General features: G+C 34.4%; 1 pseudogene; it reads right to left on the minus strand.

The window, feature by feature from the left end:
* Positions 1 to 213: 213 nt before the first annotated feature.
* LOC111366823 lies at positions 214 to 25,345 on the minus strand (annotated as a pseudogene).
* Between the last annotated feature and the right edge of the window lie 452 nt (positions 25,346 to 25,797).

The raw sequence follows: 25,797 nt of genomic DNA on the forward strand, positions 1-25,797 counted from the left end.
GAATTTTAATTTACTAATCATGAACCTTACTAGTACTTGATAGAAAAATAATGTCCAAAAAAAAAAATCTCTCCTTTTATTTTATTTTTTATTTTTATTTTTATAATAAAGCAAACATGCAAAAAGAAAACTCATAATATACAATAAGTAAATGTGCATGCATGAATATATAGATATCACGAAAAATGCAGATGCACGCACCTAAATGCTTAATCATTGATGCACACAAATACTCTTACCATGAAGAGAAACATGTGGAATATCGCAATTATCAACATCACTTAAACTAGTGAGTTCACTCATCTTGACCCAAATCTTCTAGAAGAAGATGTAATATTAGTCAATTTAGTCAAGTAATTCACTTGGTCAGTTAAGAAACTAACTCGAATAGTTAAATCTTAAAATTTCACCTAACTAATGACTTACGACAATTAGGTCTAATGTGACCTAAAACACCACAATTATGCCATGTCGGAATGAATTTAGGAACAATCCTAGATTTCAAATTTTGAACATTGGGTGGAGGAAACGTATGTTGTACCGATGATTTCAGTCCTTGGGCACCTATATTTTATGCCTCGTTCGTATTCAAGAGCTCACGACACTTAGACCTTATGTGTCCTATCTTACAACAATGATAACACGTAGGGATGAACCTAGAAACAACTCCAGGTTTCAAGTTTTGAACCTTAAGCTTCGAGGGAGGTGCAAACTTATTTTCCAAAGAAGAAGCGGTATGGAAATTTGTTTCATTAAAGCTACATCTCTTCTATCCCCAATTGTTTTATTCAAACCTATCATATCATCCATTTTCTTAGATCCACTAGAAAAGATTGGAGTTGGGTATTTGAATCTTCCAAATCACTCATAAGAGGTTTAACCTTAATATCTAAGGACTCTTTCTCAACTTTCAACTTATTCAAACTTCTAGTAGATTCCTCAAGTTTAACTACACGACTCTCATTTTCTAATTCAAGATTATTCAATTTTTTTAAAGGCAGAGTGATTTGCATTTTTCAACTTAAGGTACTCCTCAAACAATTTGTCATAAGCCTCATAAATTTCCATATCATACTCAAATTCTGAATCAGAAATTGATTGATTCATCTAGAAAAAATTGGTTCAAGAATCTTGAAAGTTCTAATTAGCCAGATATTTAGACCCAACATGCAAAATTACACAATTAAAAACAACAAGTCATGTTTTAATTATTTCTAGATGATTAAGTCAACCAAGTCAATTCATCCTAAGTTTATACCACGATTAATAACTAATGCAGTAAAGGACACCAAAGATGATCACGGAGAAACCCCAACTGGATAAAACTTCGGGCAATTTGCTAGTCAACAATCCACTATTAACGAAAAGACTTACAGTATGGTCTAGACCCGACTAACTCTTATTTCCCTTTGACCTTCTTTCTATAATCACCTTGGCCCTCCTGGACTGTTTGCTCCTCACACTACTTTCCGACCCTTGGTTTATCTTCTATAGATCTGCAAGAACAAATCTCGTTCTTCCAATGGAACCTTGTTTTGCAGCACCGAAACTTGAAGCGCCTCTTCCAAAAACTCTAGGTTTTAGTGTTTGATCAACGATCTTCTATGTTTTGATCTGTGGTTAAATGTGGAAATATATGGCTCGATCAACAAAACAATGTTTGTTTGAATTTATGAACCAAATAATCAATGATGATTGAATCTAGAAATCAAGGAATGTTTTGAATATTCAAAGACTGATCTCTATGTAAGAATTATGATTCAACACACTTTTAGAAACAAAACAGAGTTCTAAACATTGACTCGTCGCTGGAGCGCTAGGCTAGTGATAGGGGAACTACAGCTAAGCAATCACCAGTATTTACTTCATGACTTTCTCTCTCGATATCGGATTGAGGTGATTCAAACTGCATTGGTTCTAAATCAATTGGCTAATTTGAACTTTCAATTTTCTTTGTATTTATTTTTTTCCTGCTATATCAACAAGATAGAGTACCACTTAGAGTGCTTGGGGAAGATATTTTAACAATACCATATTTTCTGATATGAAACTTTTTTCTCACAATTTGGAGCTTCTTTGATGCATCATGAATTACCATATTGGTAGAATGTAAATAGAAAGACTTCTAATCTAAGTGATATTTATGTTTAATGAATTGACGTTTAAGTTTAAATCTCATCTTAAATGAATCCAATCCATAATTCAAATTTCATATCTAATGTATATTTGATAGGGATAAAAAAAATAACAAACACTATAGAGATCGTTGTTTGGCTAGATTTATAAATCATTTAGAAAATGTCAAACTTCATTTTTCAACCATGCATTTCAATAGATTCACAGCTACTATATAAATATCATATACTCATTTCTATCAATTTATAAATTAAATTCTTTCCAGGTGGACGCTTAAACAAGAGAAAAAGAAAGGAGAAATACTAAATTTTGACGACTTACTCCATCTTAAAGAACCTCTACATCTAGACAAATCTCTTCTTTGAGCATCGTGCGATTTGTGATACTATTTCGTTGCTTTGTATTTTTTAAATATTTGACTCGTGTTTATAAAGTATCACCTGTTATATACAACATTCGCCACTGTCCACTTATCAAATATTCATTTATCTATTAATATAAGGGCAACTTACTATATAATCTCACTTTTATTAAAAAGTGATGTTTGTCACTACTAAAAAGTAATAGAAATTTCAAGACGATTGAAAAAAAGTGACAAAAATTCCAAAAAAAATACAACTACTTAAAAGACTGACAAAAATTTAAAAAGTGACACAAATTAAAAAAAGGAACACTGATTAAAAAAAAAGTGAGAAAAAATAAGAAAGTGACACACATTTCCACATTCTCCTTCAGCAAACGCCTTGCATGCATCAATTTAATTGATTCAAAATTTTCTTTTTTTATATGTATTAATATAAAAAAGCCTTGAATTTGTATATTCAAATTTTCAAAAATACGCACACATGCATCTAGTTAATGCTCCAATGACATAACGTGACATTTTTTTTTTTTTTTTTTTAAGAAAAGTGACATTCTATCACTTTTTCACATTCTCCTTAAAACAAACACATTGCATTTATCAATCTAATTGATCCAAAACTATCTTTTATGTATTAGCATAAAACAAGGCTTGAATTTGTATGTTCAAATTTTACAAATGCACACGTATGCATCTAATTAATTGTTCAAATGAGATAGTGTGACGTTTTTTTTTTAAATTTCACATCCTCCTTTTGTCAAACACTTGTATGCATCGATTTAATTTATTCAAAGCTAATTTTTCATATGTATTGATGCAATCAATTTCTTCTCAAGTTCAACAATTTTAGTTTCAAATATATTCCCAATCACAATAACAAAATCATCAAAAAGAACTTCATAAGTATCAATTATTTACATTATAAGGTTCAAACCTAATCACATTGCCAACAGGCTCTTTGCTCCTCATTTAAATTCCATCGACTAATGGACCAATCTGCTACCTCTTCAAATAACTATGCTCCAGCAGCAATCCTAGAAAGAAATAGGTAACCTTCCCCCTTCATCATTTATATGTTCATAATCCTTACTCATTTAAAACGTAGCTTTTGGCTGAGTTGTTATTCTTGAATCCATTACATAGCCAATTTAATCAACTCACAAATTTGCAGAGGTCTAATTTTCTACAAGTCAGCGTGGGAACCATATTACTAATTTATTGCACCTTGCACATGAGCACAATGGGGATTACAAGGCTCTAAATTGAAAATTATTAGTCTCCCAATCTCCCAGTTTTACTTCTTATGGGTGCTTTATGAAGAATACCTACATGTTTGACCGCTTGCAAGAAGCAAGCTAGGGGAGTACAATTTTATTTTTATTTTTTTTTTTCAACTGGACTAATATATAGGGAACAAAATATATTTTTTGTACTTGGCTGATAAATAGAAGAAAAATGTATTCATAAATTTTTACATATAAAAGAAATTAAATGGACTCCCCATCTTCGTCCTTGCTACTAGCTATAATTAGGAGCCAGCCTATCTACTGTTATTAGCTAAGATCTACATGCACATACAAACGTAAAATGTTATTTGTACAAAGTGTGCTTACAAATTTGGTTGACAAATTTAAGTGTTGGTAAAGTTCAAACCATTGATTTCTAATATGTAAAAATTTGTTTTTGAAATGATAGGTGTAGATATTACGTTGTCAACCAACTTGTACATATAGCATAACTCCATACAAACACATAGACTAGTAGGTAGCATACTGTCATATGGCATGTGGTTCACTGCGCAGGTAAGTACCCTGATTTAGTTCTTAATTAATGTTACTTTCAAAATGAAATTAATTTTGCACGGAGAAACATATAGTTATAATATTTGGCTACTTCACAAATATATCAAAGAATACCTATCAGATTCACGAATATAAGCCCTCAAAATCATCAGAAATTCAATAATTATTTTTTAACAAAAACATTGAAAATCGCCTAGTACATACGTTTCCATTTAAAGATTAACATTTCCACTATAACTGTTAACATAGTAGAAATTCTAAAACTTTAACCAAAAAAAAAAAAGGATTCTACATTGCTCAAATGAAATTCCACGAGCAGTTAAATTATAGAATATGTTAAAAATTAAAATAGTGGGTATCTACATGCCACGTTGATGTATGTATATATAGATGCATGTTTATATACGGATGAGGAGAGAGAGAGAGAGATAGGTTTACTTGAGAATCATTGTTGTTGCACTTGCTGAGTGTGTCACACTTCGTTTACAACTAGAATGGACCGAATGGTTGAAAACCTAAGGCGAAGACGACAGAGAGCCGATGACGACGGAGACCGAAGAAGAGAGTTTCTCTCTTGAACTGTTGAAGAGGTTTGTCTTCCTGAATGGGAATTGGGGATTTGGGGGTTTTGACTTTTAGGTCGTATAAATTACTTGGGAAGTATTTTATTTAGCCCATGATTGAGCACATTTTAGGAAAAGTGTATTATTCAATTTAAAAGTGTATTATTCAATTTGGTCAATTTAACAGAGTAAAAAGCCTAATTTTCCCTTAATATAATTTAGAAAGTATATAACTTCCTTCCCAGTACGTAGACCGTATCCTTCTCTTTAAAATTCTATTTTCCACATTCCTAAAAACTAGCATTCCTTCCATTTCTATTCGACCACACCACTTCAATTCTCCTGCAAAATTGCCTTGATCACAGGCATAACAGGTAGCTTCTTTTAATATATAAAACTATACTCTTCTGATGATAGAATGTTATTACTTTTGATCTCAGAAAAAAAAATTATTCAATTGAATTTTAAAGTTAATAAAATAAAAATTATTCTGTTTGACAATCACTAAAAAAAAAAAAAAAGTTTTGAATAGTGATTTTTAAAAGAATTCGAATTTAAAAAGTAGGAAAAAAAATTTGTATACGCTTGAAAAATTTTATTGTATGAATGTATGGTAAAAAATAGCTTGTAGCAAATCATAAAATAAATTAATTGTTGTCAAACAGACACTTAGTTAGATGTGGTTGAATTTAGAGTAGTTTATCTTAAATGATAGTCTTATTTATTATTTAATTGATGTTATGACTGCAATGAAAAAGCAAAGTGATCTTATTTATTCGAACACGAATAAAAAATCTTGAAATACGATAGTTACACTCCATTTGACCACCATTATTTCAAATTTTAATGGGTGGAATGATATGCTTTCTATCCTATTTCACAATAAAATTTTGACAGTTAAAAATTGTAATGACATGAAAAAATTCAAGACTTGCACTCAAATGAGAGTCACAAGTGACCCGGTATTTAGTTGAATAATGCTACTTGCAAATAATTGAGTTATATAATAATTTATATACAAATGAGGCTTCAAAAAAAGAGTGGAGAAATTTTTTATTATTTGGTTGAAAAATTCTGACCCAATCATATCTCATTACATCGTATGTATATAAACCATTATATCATGTAACACAATCTTAGTTAGTTTCTCATGAGACACTGACATGTGCACAGTATGGATCTAAAATAATAGACATACAAACTTTTCAATTCCTATCCTCTCTGGTGGCAAAATATTAATGGTAACATACAGACAGATAATATCCAAACATTTAGCACTTGTTTGGCATCCATTTTATAAAACTCGAACTCATTTTTAGCCATATATTAGATGAGACCCACAATGTTTATCAACTTTTCGAACATACATTTTATCAACTTTTATCAAAATCTGATTTTTAGCTATCATGGCTTAATCTTGTACAAATTTCAGCCCTTTCGACAAGGCAGAGAAAAACTAAATCAAATACAAGTCTTCGTTATCGTATTGCTTCTAATCTATACAAGATTTATAATTTATTTTGTGACAAAAAATATATATTAAAAAAAAATTACAAATACAAATAGATGAAGGAAAAAAGAACTAACTTTTCTGCTGTGATAATTGATTTGATTCCTGCATAAATGACGAGACAGAGCTGGTCCTTTCATCAATGAAGGTTGCCGTAAAAGGCTTGATTGAAGAATGCAGCGATTCTGGTCCCTCTGTAGCAATTCTCTTGCATGATGTTTCGCAATTACTAATTACCTCAGTCAGTCTTCCTTTCTACTCATCCACTTGAAGTGCATGAGCTCGATGCAATTCAAGAATTAATGTTAATAGCAACAGTGACTACATAGATTACAAATAATTTGTTTTGATTAACATAGGCTTTTCAAGTCATTCGGTAAGAAGATATTTGGCAGTCACAACTCAATTCTCTTGAGCATTGAGCAATGTCAGTATCAGCATTAACCAATGAGAAATCTGTAATAGGCCATATAGCAGTGCATGTGTAACCATTAGAGGAAAATTTGCACCATTATTTCCTAAGTAGCTGGGATGGCTTCTGATGAGGTTTATGTGGAGGAACAAGCATTGGCATATATGGAACGGTTGGATGGTCGACTTTCAAAGAAATTGATATGACTTTTGTGTTTGGTGTCCGTTTTGGGCCCATAACCCCATTTCGGAAAGGCAGCGAGCGTTTTGAAGTCGTTTAGTGTGTCAAAACAGCATTTTAAGTTTTTGTGTTATTTATTTTCAACATTTGTTATTTCCATTTTGTAGCCCAGCCTATTTTGGGACTGCTGGCCCAGTAGGTTATCTTTTCTTTTATATTTAAGACGCTGCAAGACACCTCCTAGGGTTTTCTTGATTGTTCACAAAATAATAAAAGTTTGTTTCTGAATTCAATCCGTTTGGTTATCGTTGTCGTGTGTTTGTAGATTTAATCTACATCATTTTGGTATCAGAGCATGGTGCGTGGGAGAGGACGTGGTGGCCGTGGTGGCCAGATTGATGAAGTCGCAGATCTGCGTAATCAAGTTGAGGCGTTGACAATCTGATTTAATCAATTTATGACGTGGGCGGCAGAGGTTGTGCAGAACGGAACATCTCCTGTTCCTCCACGTCGTGCCCCAGTGAGTGATGGTGGAGGTGGATCTGAATCAGGGGAGAGGTCGGATGAGGAGACCTTGTCAGAGGCACGTGGCAATCGTGTTCAACAGCCTCTTGTGCAACAGCAGGACGCATTTCAGCGATGGGAATCCGGATTCAAGGTTGATATACCTGAATTTCACGATGGAATTGAGGCAAATGAATTCCTCGATTGGTTGGCGACAGTAGAGGAGATCTTGGATTATAAAGAAGTGCCCGACAAGAAAAGGGTACCTTTGGTGGCGACCCGTCTACGTGGTCGTACTGCTGTGTGGTGGCAGCAACTGAAGCAAAACCAGATCCGTCAGGGTAAGGCGAAAATTCAGTCGTGGGAAAAAATGAAGAAATAGTTGAAGGCAGCGTTTTTTCCCTTTAATTATTCCAGGACTTTGTATCAGTACTTACAGAATTTGAGACAAGGCAATCGATCTGTAAATGCTTATTCCACAGAGTTTTACCAACTGATAGCGCGAAATGATATGGGAGAATCAGAAGACCAGTTGGTAGCGCGCTATATTGGTGGACTACGATTGAATTTGCAAGACGTCCTAAATATGTTCTCGCCGGTATCTGTTTCTGAGGCTCACCAGCGAGCACTTCAGGCTGAAAATCAACAACAATGTCGTTCTGTACTAGGCATTTCTGGTGGTCCATCTGGAGGTGGGGGTCGACAATTCGCCCCAAATCCCACATCTGGTCCGTCCCAATCCTTTACATCTGGGGGTCGGGGCGTTGATCGGAACACTCAGCCAGTGGTTCCTCCAACCGCTAATCCGGGTGGCTGGGCTCCTCTTGGTGGACGAGGGCGTGGAAGTCAGTGTTTTGGTTGTGGTGGTTTTGGTCATTTGAGGAAGGACTGTCCATCTCATGGGCAACCACGCCCAGGTTTGTTCATTGGAGGGACAACACAAGCCGATATTAACGATCCTGTTCATGTGGAGAATGAAGAAGAAGAGGTTGAAATTGTGCATACAGGTGACACAGGGCCTCTTTTGGTGGTCCGACGGGCGTGCCTTACACCTAAGGGGTCGTCTGAGGACCTGCAGCAAAACAATATCTTTCTGTCTACGTGTACCATTGGAGGAAAGGTGTGTAGGTTCATCATTGATTCGGGCAGTTGCGAAAATGTGATATTTGAAGCGGTCGTGCAAAAGCTGCAGTTAAGCACAAACCTCATCCTGCTTCCTATAGCCTAGCATGGTTGAGACGAGATAATGAAATTCGTGTTACTAGCTGTGTGTTGGTATCTTTTTCTATTGGCAGTGTGTATCGTGATAGTGTTTGGTGTGATGTGGTGCCAATGGATGCGTGTCATTTGTTGTTGGGTCGTCCATGGTAGTTTGATAGGGATGTGTGCCATGAAGGGCGTCGAAATGCATATACATTCACCTTTTCGGATAAAAAGATTGTACTACTACCTTCCAAAGATACGCAGTGTCTGTCTTCGGCAGGGGAAAGTAGTAATCTACTTTCTCGATCTTTGTTTGTGCGTGAGATGCTGGCAGAAGGTGTTGTACTGTTGTTAGTGGGAACTGAGGCGACAGGAGTGTCGACGATTCCTATGGCAGCCGAGGGGACGGGTCTTCATCCCAAAGCTGACACCTTGGTGTCTGAGTTTCATGATGTGTTTCCGGATGACCTTCCACAGGGTCTTCCGCCTTTGTGGGATATGCAACATCACATTGATTTGATACCGGGCGCGTCATTGCCTAATCACCCACATTATCTAATGAGCCCAGTGGAACATGAGGAGTTGAGGAGACAAGTAGAGGAGTTGGTGCAGAAGGGGTACATCAGAGAGAGCCTCAGCCAGTGCGCAGTCCCCGCACTCCTAGTGCTAAAAAAAGATGGGAGTTATCGGACGTGTATAGATAGCAGGGCCATCAACAAAATAACAGCTCGTTATCGCTTTCCAATACCGAGGCTAGATGACTTGCTTGATCAGTTGGCCGGCGCAACTGTGTTTACCAAACTGGACTTGAAAAGTGGTTACCATCAGATAAGAGTCCGTCCTGGTGACGAGTGGAAGACAGCATTTAAGACATGAGAGGGATTATTTGAGTGGCTAGTTATGCCGTTTGGACTATCCAATGCACCGAGCACGTTCATGCGGGTGATGAACCAAGCACTTCGACCGTTTATTGGTAAGTGCGTTGTTGTATACTTCGATGACATATTGGTGTACAGTGGGTCGGAGGAGTCTCATGGTGTGCATCTAAGGGAAGTTCTTACTGTTTTGCACAAGGAAAAGTTCTTTGCAGCCACTAAGAAGTGCGTGTTCTATACCGATAGTGTTTTGTTTTTGGGGTATGTTGTGTCAGCCGGTGGGGTAACGGTGGATGCAGCTAAGATTGATGCGATTCGGCAGTGGCAGTGTCCACAGTCAGTTTCTGATGTGCGGAGTTTCCACGGTTTAGTGTCATTTTATCGACGATTTATTCAGCACTTCAGCACCATCATGTCTCCCATTACTGATTGCATGAAGGAGAGTAAGTTTCAGTGGACACCCGAGGCTGAGAAAGCGTTTTTGATCATTAAGGAGCGTCTGACTTCAGCCCCGATACTTGCGTTGCCTGATTTCACAAAACCTTTTGCATTACATTGTGATGCCTCTAAATTGGGTATCGGAGTTGTCCTCAGTCAGGAAGAAAAACCAGTAGCTTATTTCAGTCAGAAGTTGGCAGGGGCTCGTGGGAGGTATAGCACTTACGACACAGAGCTTTATGTTGTTGTTCAGGCCATTCGCCATTGGCGACATTATCTGTTTCAGCGAGAATTTGTCTTATACAGTGATCATGAAGCCCTCAAGCATTTGTCAAGCCAGGAGTCTGTATCTGCCCGTCATGCATTATGGGTTGCCTTTTTGCAGCAGTTCAACTTTGTCATTAAACATCAGGCTGGTTCTTCTTATCGTGTGGCAGATGCACTTAGTCGGCGACATGGGTTATTAGCGCGGCTACAGGTAGCGGTCACCGGGTTTGAGACCTTTGTCTCTCTTTATGCTAATGACCCTTATTTTGGCTCCATCTATCACAGTTTGCTGCAGGGACCCCATTCCTCTTTTCTGTTAGAGGATGGGTATGTGTTTAGAGGTGTTCAGTTGTGTATACCAGATTGCAGCCTTCGTCTGAAATTGATTGAGGAGTTTCATGGTGAAGGTCATGTTGGGCGAGATTGTACTTTGGCTTTGATTAGCGCTTCATTTTTCTGGCCTACTATGCGCCGTGAAGTAGAGAAGTTTGTCTCACGATGCAGGGTGTGCCACGTGGCAAAGGGGAAAGCCACAACGCTGGTCTTTATCGACCCTTACCAGTGCCTTCAGCTCCGTGGACTGATATTAGTATGATTTTGTCCTGGGTTTACCGCGCACACGTGGTAATGATTCCATCTTTGTGGTAGTAGATCGTTTTTCTAAAATGGTGCACTTCATTCCCTGCAAGCGCACCACTGATGCTGTCAAGGTTTCTCAACTATTTTTCAGAGAGATTTATCAGTTGCATGGGTTGCCCACTTCCATCATGTCTGACAGAGACATGAGGTTCATCAGTCACTTTTGGCGGAGTTTATGGAAGTTAGTTAACACGTCGCTCAATTTTAGTAGTGCTTATCACCCTCAAACTGATGGGCAAATAGAGGTAGTTAATCGTTCTTTGGGTGACTTGTTGCGGTGCTTGGTCATCTATGCTCATGGGATCAGCGGCTTAGTCAGGCAGAGTTTGCGTATAATCATGTTAGAAATAGAAGCACCGGTTTCAGTCCGTTTCAGATTGTGTATAGTATTCTGCCCCGCAGCCCTGTTGATTTATTGACTCTGCCCTCTAAGACTCGGCTACATGGGACAGCTATTGACTTTGTTCGTAGTTTGCAACAAGTTCACGAGGAAACACGAGCTAATCTGCTAGAGTCCAACCGTAAGTATAAAGAGGCGGCTGATCGGCATTGACGTCCTGTTGAGTTTGACATTGGGAATTATGTTTGGGCGGTACTGACTAAGGAACGAGTGCCATCTCATGAGCATTCGAAGTTATCACCTCGTACCATTGGTCCAGTGGAAATTGTGGAGAAGATGAACCCCAACGCCTATCGCCTTCGACTTCCTTCCCATATACGGACTTCTGATGTCTTTAATGTAAAGCATCTTTTGCCATACCATGGAGACAACGTGGGAGATAATGCTACCGGTTCTAATTCGAGGGCGAATCCCATTGATCCCGGGGAGAATGATGAAGTTTATGTGGAGAAACAGGCATTGGCATACATGGAACGGTTGGATGGTCGGCTTTCAAAGAAATTGATGTAACTTTTGCATTTGGTGTCAGTTTTGGGCCCATAACCCCATTTCGAAAAGGTAGCGAGCGTTTCGGATTGAACTCGCAGCTTTGCCGTGACGTACGAGGGTTTTTGGGCATTTGAAGTCGTTTAGTGTGTCAAAACAGCATTTTAAGTTTTTGTGTTATTTATTTTCAGCATTTGTTATTTCCATTTTGTAGCCCAGCCCATTTTGGGACTGCTGGCACAGTAGGTTATCTTTTCTTTCATATTTAAGATGCTGCAAGACGCCTCCTAGGGTTTTCTTTGTTGTTCACGAAATAATAAAAGTTTGTTTCTGAATTCAATCCGTTTGGTTATTGTTGTCGTGTGTTTGTAGATTCAATCTACATCAGCTTCCGACCTAAGCGAGGTTGCACCGGAGTTCAAAAATAAAAAAGAAGAAAACCACCCCCAGCTGAAAAGAATGCCTGCCAAGTTCATTGCACTTATCGATTCAAGCTCAGTCAGTCGGGCATAGAAAGGCTCGTACAAAGAAATTCCATCAACAGAAATTTTCCTGTTTCATACTAATCCTCTTTCCGGTCCTATGGCAAAGAATCTTTGTAGCCCTCTCTCCAACCCAGAATAGCAAGTTTGTCCTCAAACTTCCATATATAGTAGGCAGTAGGCACAATCAGTGCCATTAACACAAAAGGTACAAATTTGCAATCCACTTCAAATTTGTAGATCTACCAACACATGTAGGGACAACTTGGTACTAGGACAATAGGTTAGAGACTAATAATACAATTTCCCCTTAACATAAACCCTTTGTATGGCGTTCAAAAAAAAGGGCATAGCAGAAACTCAAAACTCTCTGTTCACCATTCAGGTTGAATACCAAATTAAATTGTCAACTATTAAAACAGATTATGCTGCTTTCAGGTTATAACATAAGTGATAGCTAATCAATTTTACCATGCAATGAGGCAACCCTACATAACTGTCTTAGCTGAATGGTTTGAGTTACCTTCTGACAGATGACGAGAGGTTGATTTCATTGCAGAGACTGAGTAATTGAAACATTGAAAAAGCTTAACTGCCTAAGCATCTGCAACTTCTATTTTGTTTTCAATTACTTCCTATGCAAACCGAAAAAATTGGATGTATTCATGGTGAATATAGCAAATATATTCATTTTTCCAGCTTTGATAACAAGCTAAAATGCAAGATAAAAGCAACAACACGAGTCACATAAATTCAAAATCCTACATGAATTGGCAACATGTATTACCAAGATTCTAGAGCCACAAAGTTGAAATAAACAGACTTCTCCGAGAATCAGCAGTATGATCAAGATTCAGTTCATCAGTTATATTGCAAGTTGACAACCAATAAGCAGCTGAAAATTAAATGAAACGTCCTGTCCCATGGTGCACTTATTGGCCAATTGCATTTAATTTAGATTTCAGAATTAATTTAAGAAACACAGGTAATTTTGCAGATAGATGAACAAGATGAAGCAGCACGCATGCAGCTGTTCTAAGCTCTATATATAGCTTAGTGTATCAATTTTTTAACTTCAAAGCAATATTTGAGAGGGAGAATGGCAGTGTAGACTATCCAAATTCCATTTGGAGAGTCTCTGATTCTGGAAATAGTAATTAAAACTGTTTCATTCACTTTAGATTTATTAAACCTTTATCCAAGACCTCGCAATTCATTTTCCAATGTTTCACGAGGTCTGGTTTTACTTAAATATACGTCATTACCAAATCAATACAATGATTCTTATCTGAAGCTATATGCATCTCGCAGAAGTAAAGACGAATTCCTAATATAATCGTAATACTAGATCTAAACATATATTTGTGAAAATAATAATTGTGTCAATCATCGAATTATAAGAATCATGGCAGTCAGTCTGTCCTATGCCTACATCATATGGCTGAAGATGTCATTAAGACCTATTCTCGAAGATATGAACTCAAAAAGGGAACCTGTCGGTGATTAATATCTTGGGCCTTCTTCTCTTGCCAGTCACGGTAAATCGAAAGAGCTTCAGTAGAACATTATGGTTTACAGTACCTAAGGCAGGCAAATATCATATTAACCATAAGAAAAACCCTTATGCATGGCGAGACCATAAGAAAAACCCTTATGCATGGCGAGCTCTATAAATTTATGAAAAATCCTTATGCATCTCGCGAACCAGTCACTATAGCTTATTATGAAAAATGAGTTTTTCCCTTACAGCAAGTTTTCTCAAACCTTATCTGGCATGGTACATTCATGCATGGAGACATGCAATTGTAAATTAAGAAGTTCATCACCTGATTTGCAGTTTGAACGTCCTCTGAGATCTAAGAGTGAGCATGACTTGAAAATCCTTGACCAAGGTAGACCAAATTTAGGAGTTCCAATTGCTATCAACTGTGATAACACTTATATTGATTGTATCAGTATATTTGTATATTTGACATATGTGATATGACCATTTCTTCATCAATTGGTAGACAGTATAATGGAAGGATTATAATACTCTTTAGCCTATTTTAGACAGGTGAATATCCATTCATCGCGATATAGGTGGCCATCACTTACATGCTAAGTGTTACTCTTGTCCTATACAAACTTTGAGGATGGCTGCAAATTCTGGACCGAAGGGCAAGAGAAGAGTTTAGGATATTTAAAAAGCATAACATCATATCCTATGACCAAATGGTCATGAACTTAATGGGTCACATAATATATAGATAAGTGAGAACTTGAAGAAAATGAAGTGATGCCTAAAAGTGGTTTAGGTGTTTGGACAAAGAATAAGGAGGTGTTGAGACTATTTTTATGTAAAAATGTATTTTATAATAATAAATTAATAAGAAATGTGTGGTTGAAAAATGAGAACAAATTTTTGATTTATGTATAATATTATTTTAATAAAGAATGTGTGGTTGAAAAAAAGAGAGAGAAAAAATACATTTTTAAGAAAATGGGTACCAAACGGGGCCTAAAAGTATAACACCAAAAGGGCTTTGTACATACTAGGACTTCTTATGTCTCCTATGAGTAACATTAGACATTTCAATTCACATGCGTGTTGCAATTTCAGATTCAGACTTACAAAGCTATTCCTTTCCTATCAGAGTCAAAATCGAATTTATGTTCTTTGCTTTTGACATGGAATCTTTATTAAATAAGAATTCAGATACATTGGTCTATGGCTACATAAGACCCAGGAAAAGAAGTCTACTAGGACTAGAAACAAATTAGATCTGTTTTCTGTCCCCCGTCTGGTATGTCATGCAACATAAGAAATAGAGAGCATTGAAAGCAAAACCAATCAGCCAAAGTTCTCTTGAATTTCTGGTTCTCATAATAAAAAACAAAAAACAAAAAACAAAAAAAAAAAAGATAAGAATAATATTTTCTCAGGCCGTAGATTCTCAAACTTAGTGGGCTGCCCTTTTTATAGCTATTTTCTGTCTCATCCCAACTCTCCACTTACAATGTTAGACAACAAAAGACCCAAGAATTGTATGCCAAAGCGACACTTCTCTTCATATGTCATTACTAACCAATTCAGCTGCAAATCACTCACTTTCTACAGCTTTAAACAATATTTTTTTTTATTTTATTTTTTTTAATCAGGTAAATCATTCAGGCATTGATTTTAATTTTTGAGATGTTCAATCAAATTACAAATTAATAACCTTTCTATTAACAAACATGAATTTGCATTTACTTTGAATTAGAGATGTGCAAATTTAACCATAATATCGTATTTCAATTGTTTTTTATGGTACAACTAGAGTTGGGAAGAGAGAGGGCCAGAAGCCACTTCTCAAAACTATCAATAAATTGTGGGACTCCATTCTGTTAGTAAGATTCCATTGATAATATAGTGATTTGATGCTGACGATCTTATTCCTAGATGCTTTAAGTTATGACCAAAACAATGAGGTTATGTTATGAAAAGTAAATATAATTTTTGGAAAACGGCAGCAGAGGTCTCTAATTTTTTTATTTTTTGCAGGCTTTTTACCATAACCTTCATTTTGTGCTAGCGGAGGTTCCTAACCTTTCATAAATATACACTTGAGGTCTATGTGGAAGGAAATCATCCAAAATACCTTCAGTTGATCTAAAAAAAATTGAGGAATCAGCATCCAATAAAACCATTCAAAACACCATCTAAAAACGCCGTTCAAAAAGGTTTCAATATCTAATAAAACCGTAGCAGTAGCAGATAATTTAAGGAATTTTCCAGTCAACTAACATTGTTTTGGATAGTTTCCATCCAGATATACCATAGGTACATATTTATGAAAGATTAGAGATCTTCGCTGGCACAAAAATGAAGGTTAATGTAAAGTCTAAAAAAATGAAAATGTGAGGGACCTCTGCTGTGATTTTCCCTAAAATTTTATCTTAAATTATAAATCTTGGATATTTTGAACACTCCACACAATACTTCAATCCACATAAGATGTACAGATCATACCGTCCACATCTTGAAAAATTAATTACAACAGAATATTTTCTAATGCAACTACACAATCAGTTATCCCGCTTAATATGAGAAGCAAAATTTATTAAATATAAAGTTCTATAGTACTTCAATTATGCAGAGAATCGATTTATTTTCTAGTCGAAACACACAAAGTACACTTGTAGTTCCAAATAACGATTTTAAGCAGGCAAATTTTTTTCTCTGAAATTTCCTCGTAAATGAACAAAAATTCACTTATAAGCATCCTGATCGAGATTGCAAATAACTGTGTATTACTACTGACAAGTCTTTGGTATAATCATAACTGACAATCTAACGATATTATCATATCAAACTTTTTAATTAATTTTCCTCACATTAATGAGCAATCACTTATAGGGCATCTTCATTGAGATCGTAAACAACTGAGTATTACTAATGAAAACTCTTTTGTTATAATCTTAGTTGACAATCTATCATTATGATCATATCCCACTTCAGCCCCCTACTCAACTAAACAATTCTTCATCGCACAATATTTTATAAACAAATTACAATCTATTAGTGTTGGGCACGGAAGCTCCAATAACACACATTGACTCCAAATCGGATTATAAAGAACGAGATTTAATGACAATATTGAATTATACTAGATCGCACCACAAAAAATAAGATTTAAAAGTAAAGAAAACACAAAATGATTAACGCAGAGAACGATATTTATTAATTCAACGGTATGGAGAATATAAAACAAACTAGCAATATTGCTTCCATGTTACTCTCTACAAACTGACCAGAAGAGCCTCGTATTTATAGGTCAATTCTAGAAGAGTCGTAAAAAGTAAGAAAATATATTACAATTTGATGCAGGAGGATCTGAGTCGAGTGATGCTGATTTGTCAGATAGCACGATGATGGTGCTGAGATACCATGAGATGGCGGATCGGCACAAAGATGGAAAGTGAATCACCATTATTTCCTTAATTGGGAGAATTTGACGCGTATTTGGTAATTTGACCATAACTTTGGCTATGGTTATTGGAATCACTATTATGACCCCAATCCGAAAAGTTCTCTTCAGCGCGCACGTCGTGGCCACCCAGCTATGCTCGGTGGACGTCAATTTCGAGCCCAAAATCCACTGTTTTCCTTTCCAAAATTCAATTTTAAGTTATTTTTTACTGTTTATGGTAATATTTCGTTTCCTTTTTTCCATATGTTATAAAACTCGAATTGAGTCAAATTTTTGGCAACTTACTTCTTTTACTTAATCTTTTATTTAGGTATAATTTTGGGATTTTTCCATTTTTGATAATTTTCCCATAATTTCGTATTTCACAGCTATTTAACCCGGCTTGTGGGTTAGTTTTGATCATTCTGCATTATTAATAATATTGAGTTGAATTCAGAGTATTTTCTCTGATTTTTTTGAGCGTTTTCAGTCATTCTTTTCTTGCGAATCATCTACTACAACAAGCCAATAGGATAATCACTATCCTACCCGGCGTCACAATTAGAAGATCCAATTTCAACAGGATTTTATTTCCTCATTCAACTTAATTTCCTTAAGCCGAAGGTTAATATTCTCCTAGTCCACGTCGAATATGCCTTTTCAAAAGACTCTTATTTGAGTCATACTCCTAACAGTTAGTTTAGAGAACCTTTAATTTAGAGCATAACAATTTTTGTTTATGAAGTCCCCATCAAATTCCAAAAATATCTTTTAGTGTGACTGTAAAGTAAACGGTAAATGCTGTGAAGTTGTTTCGTAACAATAATTAATTTTCAAAATAAGAAATACTAACCTTAGTGTGTGAATTGAGTTGTCTAGAAATTTAATTAATATAAGATGTTAATAACTAGAAAAGGTGTCAACTGTATATAAGTGGGAACAGAAAGCCACGTATATTGAAGCACATATACATATATAAGTACGTACAAGCATGACGCATCTTTAGTTTTGAAAAAAAAGGTAGATGTATGCATGTATACGTTTATATTCGTTTACTAAAGTTCTTTACTGATCTCATCAAATAATTATAACTACACTCTTTACTGTTAGTATCAATCAGAAAATCACCGTCCACTCTCCTAAAAGAACAGTAATTCTCTCTTAAAACATCATACTAGCCCCCGATAGCCCACCAAAACCCATTATATTTATGCGTGTGAAGCTTTGTTCCCTCGACAGGCTCTTTTTAATGGTTCAATGGAAATTTCAAACAAAGGTTAAAACTTAAGAACCCAATTGTTTTCCTCATGATTAAAAATTTCTCTAAGCTTATAAATGTATTTAATACGAGGGATTAAGTCAATCCTCCTATAATAGAGACTAATCTAGATTACCTGGTCGCAGATATGGAAGTAAAATGATTATAAGACGTAAGTTGTCGGCTTGTCACCTTGGTAGTAGAAAAAGAGTTCGTCTAGTATGGTAATAAAGGAAGAAGCTTAAGAAAATTGTGATTTTCCTATTGTTTCATAAATTTCAAGGAAAAATAGCTCAGCATGCAGTCAAGTAGTAGTTTCAAAGCACACTAGGAGTTTCTGAACCTTTGGTTACACTGTGTACTACTTGGGGGCAAAATGATAGTATATAATCAAATGCAGGTGGTTGTTTGAAATTCAAGTGTATTTTCATGTTTCTACTATAACATGCATCAATTGCCTTATACACCACATATAACCTCTTGCTCAATTAAAGGTGTAGCTACTCTCAAGGACTTGAAGGGGCAGGGCGGGGCGGGGGGGGACCCTTAAGGTTGGGGTTCAACTTTTTTTTTTTTTTTTTTACTCTCAAGGACTTGAGTACACAACAGAGGCAATCAAATCGATAAGAATTTTTTATACCGATGCCAGTGTCCGGGGGAAATGCATTGTACTCTTCTATTGTCGTTTAAGTTCATTCTCCAAGCAATTCAATCTTTTCGACATCAAGTTTCAGTTTTTAAAAATTTTATGGCTGCCTCTCATACTTAACAAAATTTCCATCTTCATCGTACAAAAGATGAATACCAGGGATTTCAGTGCAAACTTATAAACATTATTCAGAGTGACTTCTATTATTTTGTCGTAAAGTTTTTACTCAGGAAATTATTAGATTTGTTAAAAGTGATATGAAGTTGTAGCTTTTATCTTTACTTAAAACTAAAAAGCGTCTAAGTGTATTTTTATGTACAAAAAGGTATTAAATACTCGTATAGCACTTTATCTACTGGTTGAATTTGCATAAAGTACCCCCGGGACGGATCCAGGATCGGGCTATACAATTTATAAAATTTCAAACCGGACTGCTACGTGGAAAAAAAAAAGTTTACGCATAAAAAACTGGTTTTTTACCAAAAAAAATAAAAAATGCCTTTAAAAAAATTTTGTTGGGCCTGCACCCCAAATTCCGTCCCTGAAGTACCCCAATATCATATTAGCTTCATTACTGCCCAGACAACAAAGACTAACTCAGAAATGACAACGAAAAATATGAAATTCTTTCAAAGAGCATCCAAAATAGTAAAATTCACCCAAAAATGAAGAAAATGGCAAAGAAAAAAATGGATAAAATACCAGAAGATGAGCTAGAAGATGGTTTCCTGACTAAAATGACAGAAGCTACTTTCCGTTGGCGCTGACATCAGTACCGGCGTTGTCGATTCACAAAAGATAATTTAAGCAACATCAGTAGTGACTGTAATTGATAAAAATATACACTTTCGGGAACCAAGGAATGAATCATTGGATAAAAAATTTACAGAACGCTACAATTTGGAGGGATTGAAGCCTCTCCAAGTTGGGGTCCACGCCCTGTGTACGCTCCGAGATTGTGGTGAATCCATCATGGGGATTCCCCGTGTGTAGCAATTTTTTACCTTAAAAAAATCAATTTTTTGATCGTTATTTCACTATTTCAATCATCATTTTTTACTTTCTCACTCACTGATAGGATCCAATTTCTCTTTAATGGTCAGAAAATCAATTCTCATAATCACTACCGAACATATCCTAAAAATGGAGAAGTTAATGAATGGTGTAGTATTGAATAATATTACATGCAAATTCAACACTTTTCCTCATTTTTTAGCCACACATTCTCCATCAATTTACCATTCTAAAATATATTATTTCAAAATAATGTGGTTCAAACACACTCTTAATAAGTTTTAAATTTCAAAATTAAAGGTAATTTTAATTTTTAGTTTTCAATTTATATTTTAATGCAAATTTAAAATTCATGAATTTAACTTATACTGAAATTAGATTTATTTTCACAAATATGAGGGGTTATATTTATCCCTATAAAAGGGAGTGATTTTCATGGATATAAACATAACATGAAAAGGATAAAATGATAGAATACACTATACACTTCTATATTATTTTATATAGTTTTGACAACTTGATAAAGGTTCGTTCATTTATCTCTTATGGTAGTACCCATAAAAAGAGAACCGACTATGAGTCACATGGGTTTATCTTGGAGCCGTGTAGCATCGAAAGTACTTGCACGAAAAACAGGCAACACGACTTTATGACAACGTCTTCGATATGATTTCGCAGGCTTAGTTTCTAAATTTCTTCTCTATTTTATGTTATATATTTTTGAATTATAATGTTTATATTGTTATCATATTATTATGTTTATGCAATTTTAATTATGCTATTTATATTCATCAATTGATCTATTTATCTACACACAAATCACCAATTTTTCTCAACAATCTAAAGTCGTGTTAGATGGTTTGCTTGTAGAGTAAATATGGCATGATCATAAAATTTAAAAGATAAATACTTTCTTTGAAAAAATATGCTCTTGGAAATTTAATTGAGTTGTTTATGTAATTGAGTAGGAGTTTTGCCATGCTTTATTTTAAGATGGTTAAAATGATTGGTTCATATAGAATATATAAAAATGCAGATGTGTTCTTCTTCTACATTATATTCAAAGGAATCTGAATACCATAATCTAATAGTTCTTGTTAAGATTTTTGTTCATTGACAATGTTTGCTACAGAATAGGATAGCAGTTAAAAAAATAAAGAATAAAACATAATTAGATTTATTCCCAATTTTGATTACTATGAAATCCTCTTGTTATATCATAACACTTCCAAAACTAAATTAGTTGAAAATTGTTCAAATATTTTCCTCTTGTAACTAGCCAGAAATGACACTTACATAAGTAGGAACATCTGTCACTACCCTAAAATATTTGATCTTTATGTTAAAAAGTGCTATGTCCTTGGTGATATCACACGTCATTATTTGTCGTCCAAGAATGATGATGTATAGGGAAGAAAGTTCTTGTATTTTCTAGTCAATGATGAATTATAACAACTTAGAAAGTTGAAATAGTGCATAAACTTCAATCTGAACAAAATTTGTTCTAAAACCAAATTCATCTGTACTCTCAGATGTTTCCTTATTCATGTTCTTGCATTTTGCACTACAAGTTTAGTGTGATTTCTAACCTATGTAGAAGTTCTATTGAAATATGTCAATCTAGAAAGAGGACAGGTGCCAAAACTCATACGTAGGCAGCACTTCTTTGATGTGATTCTATGATTATTTATATTGAGAAAACTTGATGGACTACTTCGATGGTCAGATCCTTCTATCTATTCCCTTATAAATAATGTGTATGCTCTATTCCTATACTATTCATCAAAATGTGTGGCCTGGTATTTTATCTTCTTTCATCATGCTATGATAGTCGGTCTCTATTGCTTGAGATACCATTCTAATTGTGTCAACTAAATACGATTAAAACCTGTGTAACTAGAACCATTATTTGATTTAAACTACAGTTTCCAAAATTTTTGCATATTTCGAATTAAATTGAATATTATGCTTTCCAAATTTCTAAATAATGAAGGCCTTAGTTGGTTGAAAGCTTTAACATGACATGCGATAGAAACTAAGTATTAAGAAGATCTAGCAAAGAACAGCGAAGAAAAGATTAATTTTGTTATGATTACTTTTTCCCCTTAACGTATGCAGGTATTTGGTCATGTTCGGTTTGTTGCTTTAGTTTGATTTATTTTGGCGTGTTATAAACTGTACATATGATCTCACTTTGCCAATTTTGTTAGCTGGAATATCTATTGTTGAAGTGCCCTCGTTCTATAATTCTTAATTTTGAAACATTAATGTTTTGCTCATCTTTTAGTAAAGAAATTGATGACATCGTCAAATTCTGTCATCGTAATGTTGAATGAGTGTGTAGAAATATTTCTGTGACCAATAAAATGGAAAAGATCCAAGCTCAGGGACCCTCTTCTATTCTAATGATATAGACTTGGTTGGTCAGCATTCTATTTCATTTGATTACTCTAATTAATCAGTGATGGGGTGAAAAGTTCAGAGAAAAAAATTGTCAATTAGAAATAATAATTTATTCAATTTTCGGATTTGGAAGAATATGTGCAATATATTTGCTTAGCCACAAGCTGAAACATTTTAAAACAATAAGTTGTTACTTGATAAATGTACTAACTTGAAACTTTAATACCTAGGAAACATAAATTATTATGGGCTCAATTTATCAGAAATTTTGTGGCTGAATATAAATATTATAATTCATAAATTTTATTAATATTATCTAATGCAATTGAGTTTATTTTGGAATTTGGTTCTTCTCATTTTGTATTTTGTACACGTGGGAGATGTAGCACACATACGTGCTATGTAGTTCTGTTACTTCCATTTATCTATATGCTAAGGATACATGTTTCTATATTTCTTAATTTTAATGCAAACAAATGACACAAAAAAACTGAAAGGACCAATAGTTTAAATAGTTATAAAATATGAAATTATTCACGTCGGTTATTGGTGATGGGTTTTACAAATTAATATTATTAAATTTAGGAATAGAAAATTCAATAATATTATTTTGAAATTTGCAGTTACAAAAATTCTGATGCTTTCTCTGGTAAAATTCATTTATTGTTTATTGTTATTAAATCTTAATGTTAATTAACCATGTTATTATCCTAATGATAATTTCACTATGGAAAAGAAGTTTCCAAAAGTGTTATTAAAGACTTTGATATATGTTCGCTAAATATTCATGATCATTGGCATCAACTTGATGACAACGATGATGGTAATTAATAATTTATTACAGTTATTCACATATGTTATGTGCCCTAAGAGTGAGTACAATCAATAATCTCATAAAAAGCGCTCATGAGTGTACATGAATTTTTATGTGGTTTCAAAATTGATTTTGGATTACTTCAAATGAAAATGAAGGAAAAGATGCACAGAATTTTAAAGGAAAAATTTATAGTGTGATGACAAACAATTACAATACATTTTCTTCTATTTGTTTAGACATATTGGTGATTATATATGTTGTAAGAAAGAAAACAAGGTACATTAACTCATGATAGAATTGCAATGTATTATTTGACTTGCCTCAAGGTGAACCCTATAAAGTAATATCCTCCCAGTTAGTTAGGTATCTTTGAGATGTAGGAGTGTTTGACATTTTAGATAGATACACCTTATATTTTATAATTATTGGTAAAATTGATGTTTTGAGTAACATGTCCAGGTTAAATATCTACATTTACAGATGAATATAAGAGCTAAACCAATGCATCTGTTCAAACGTGTTATTAGAAAGTAATTTCTAAATTTCATATGTTTATCTTATTATAATTAAATATGCGACATTAATATTTTAGAAAGGTTCTTAGATGATTTTACAGATGTGCAAGAAGAGAATAAGAGCTATGCAAATTGATGTTATCAAATTATTGTCAAGAAGAGACATGAAATAAATTATAGTCCGTAATGGACATACATAAATTATCGAGGGGGATTGACTTAAACCCATAAGGGAGTCACATTTGAGAATAACCCAACCTTTGTGATTAGAGATCTCATGAATAGTTCAATGTCATAGAAACAATTTGCATTGCATGACTTGAAATAGCACTATTTTATTTGTGTTCATTCATATGGTGACAGTGCTAATAATAATGTGATGTTAGGAAGGATTTAACCCTGAATGAGAACCGAGACGAGAATTTTCGTGAGGTATTGGTCACACACATCCTTGGAGGACTCACTTATGTAAAAGCTGTTATGAGACCGTAGCTATGAGATTGGGTTATTTCTTAGATACTGTTGCTAGAATCGAGATTAGAGCGATGGCCATTAAGAGCGCTATTCGCTCTAAGCTCGAGCCTAAATCGATACTGTGTGTAAAACAATTGAAGTTTGGCCAAAGGGGCTTAATTCAAGGCTTAGTCCAATATGGCTCCCTCAAATAAAAATTGTTATCGCTAAGTAGGGTTCAAGTTGAAGACACATACACCTATTACACAGTATAACATTGCAACTATATATTATAGATTTATTTATTTTGAAAGTTTAAGACTTATGAGGGATTATTGTAACTTAAGTTTTAAATTTCAAAATTAAAGATAATTTTAATTTTCAGTTTACAATTTACATTTTAACACAAATTTAAAATGAGTGATTAATGTATTATAACTTATACATAAATTGAATTTATTTTCATGAATGTGGGGATTATATTTGTCGTAATAAAAAAGGGAGTGATTTTCATGGCTTTAAACATAGCGTGAAATTGATAAATTGATAGGATACACTCTACATTTCTATATTATTTTATATGGTTTTAGTAGTTCGATAAAGGTTTGTTCACTTATCTTTGTGTGGTCGTGCCCATAGAAAGATAACTGACTATGGTCATATAGATTTTATCTTGAAGTCGTGGAGCATCGAAAGTATTCGCACAAAGAAAATGTAATATGACTATAGGTCAGTGTCTTCGACATGACTTCCAATGTTCGGTTTCTAAATCTCTTTTCTATTTTATGTTATATTAATGTTGAATTATAATGTTTATATTGTTATCATATTGTTATGTTTATGCAATAATTATGTTATTTATATTCATAAGTTGATATATTTATCTAGTCACAGATCACCCATTTTATCCAACAGAATGCAGCGAGTGCAAATTCAAAAAAGCGAGAAATATTAACTGCTAATTAGAAATATGGAAAATGGATTGAAATTGTAGAGTTAACTTCTTACGTGGGAACCTGAAAGGGATGATTCTGATGCACCCATAGATTAAGGAAAAAAATGCTCCAATGGTCACTCATGCACTACACGTTCTTGAATTATTACCCTAAAATAAATAAATAAGAGGAGATGTACTATTGTACATCAATATGCACATTGTCGAAGGCAATGACAAAAAATATGTCACCTCAGACAGTGGCAAAAAAATTATCGAAGTGACTCTCTACCTACAGTAGAACTATTAAGAAAATTCTATGTTATACTTATAAACTTAATTTAAGCCCAGATTCCCTTAAAATATATATATATATATATATATATATTTCATGCTCGTTTTTAACCACACAGTCACACAAAAAAACATTTTGCACTTAGATTTAAAATTTTTCCCACTTTTTAAATCACATATTTTATTTTAAAAAATCACTATTCAAAATATCATTTTTATACAATAATGACTGTCAAACCGGGACTAAATTCATTTAAATAGATAATAG

This window comes from Olea europaea, chromosome 18 (assembly GCF_002742605.1).
Source record: "Olea europaea var. sylvestris chromosome 18, O_europaea_v1, whole genome shotgun sequence".
Lineage (NCBI taxonomy): Eukaryota > Viridiplantae > Streptophyta > Magnoliopsida > Lamiales > Oleaceae > Olea > Olea europaea.